The following is a 2,066-nucleotide window of genomic DNA, read 5'->3' on the forward strand; positions in this document are numbered from 1 at the left end:
ACTGGAATCACCCTCCAAGTTTTGGAACAAGTAGCTGGCAAACTGCTTCAAGCTGATCTGCCTCTTCCTCCTCGCTTGAGGAGAAGTCTGGATCAAGGAGGTATGATAATGACAAGTAAGATCCCAGAGTGTGTCATACATATCCGGAGTATCTTTCTTCATACACTCCAGTTGCTGGTTCGAGGGGAAGTACTCCTGATACGGACAATCCCCCATCGGAAGACCCGAAACATAATGCATCTCATGCAAGGCTAGCCCTAGCTCACCACCACTGGTCAGAAAGGTGTTGCTGTCAGGCATGTAGGTCTCCAGCAAAGCCAAGAAATGGCGACAGCTGACTGGGATTCCGTACATAGTGATGGCGACAGCTGACTGGGATTCCGTGCATGGTGGCTCGTATAGGTGCATACAACCCACTGCTCTTCAGTTCCCTCTCCCAACGCGCTAAGACAAAACTGGTCATGCGTGCCCACCACCCCTTGGCTAGTGAGGAAGCCCAACCATAGCATCTGTATTCTGGTATAGGTAACCGTCTCCCCAGAAGAGCTAGACGATTACTCACGGTGGGAGCAGCTGCTGACACCTCGCCTGGGGGTGCAGTGTCAAGGCCCATAATCCCGGGTCGAAGACCACGAACGTCATGGTACCCGTTAGAGCCGGGGGTCTTGTGGTGAGTGGCATACCCACACTGAACCCGCTCAGCATCTTCAGTAAGGTGCCAAGACATCTGTCTTTCCACGGCCTGCCCCTTCAAGTGACTGAAAGAATATTGGCGTGGAATCGAGGGGATGTACAAACAAGCTCCACCGTCAAAAGTCAGCCAGTGCTCCTCGCCAAGGGTCAGTGTAGCAGGATCCTCGACATGATCCCCGAACAAGAAGCTCGGCTTCTGTAAAGCCTGAGTGGAGGTAGAATCAGCGGTGAAGGAGGCATCTGTGATAAGCTGGCGTAAGCAATGGCGCCCTCCTTCCCGTATCAAGCGGCAAGAGTCGTCTGAGCGATCTCTATCGAACCGAGGAAGTGGACTAACAGCCTGCCTAAGGGAAGCTGAAGAGAAGACCTCCCGACTACAACCGGTGTTGGCGTGAGGAGGAAGGCTACCCGCGAGAAATTCCACTGCAATAAAGCACAAGGGTGGAGTCAGAAAATTCATAAGAAGAATGATAAGCTCATCCACGGAATAATTGGAGAGACGATTTTGAGTGTCCTACACCGGAAGAACGGTATGCATCATCACGTGAATAACGTGGTAACATACACCGAACTATAAGGCAAGACAAGTCTGAAACCTTAACCCCCGCAAAGGAGGGTGTCGGTTCTTCCTTCATGACCCGCAAAGACGTCAATCAGGGATGCAAGAAGAAAAAATCTGCATAAATTCTCACCCCGAAGAATGAGGCCGCGGGGGAAGATGTCGCGGGAACCTCTTCCTCACTATGCTGAGAATGAGAACGACTCCTACGGGGTCGAGATCGACGCGGAGACATTGCAAATCTGCAACGAAAAGCAGCAAGTCAGGTACAATCTAAAATATGAATACACGAAATTTAAAAGGAAAATTAAGAACTTTAATTAAAATCCTATACATAAATAGGATTTCATAATTGAAGTCTAGTTAAACCTACAAATTTCGTGCATGAGAAACAATGATTGTCGTTTTCGCGGTGGAATTTTGGTGAAACACCCAAAATACCCTCCGTGTTCAAGGCCAAAATTCGGGTCAAGGACACACCCGGTTCGGGTCATGATCGTCATATCCGATCATTTAGCACCCCCGGTACCCCACCATTTTGGTTAAATTTTGCAAATAAACCCTTTTTGCAGAATTTAGCCAATCTTGCATAAAAGCCCCTCTACAAATTTTGCATTTGGTCTCCACATGCATTTATCAAAATTTGATCAGGGGCTTGGGGTTTAGACCCCTTGGATTTCAGCCTCAATTTCACAGCCCTTTTTGCAAATAAGCCCCTCCAAAACGTTTAGGGGCTGTTTTGCAAATAAACCCCTCAAACAACTCCTTAATCCTATTGCATAAAGCACCCCCCACATCCCTTCACCAAGTGGAC

The sequence above is a fragment of the Asparagus officinalis genome, chromosome 1, assembly GCF_001876935.1.
Source record: "Asparagus officinalis chromosome 1, Aspof.V1, whole genome shotgun sequence".
In the NCBI taxonomy this organism is placed as follows: domain Eukaryota; kingdom Viridiplantae; phylum Streptophyta; class Magnoliopsida; order Asparagales; family Asparagaceae; genus Asparagus; species Asparagus officinalis.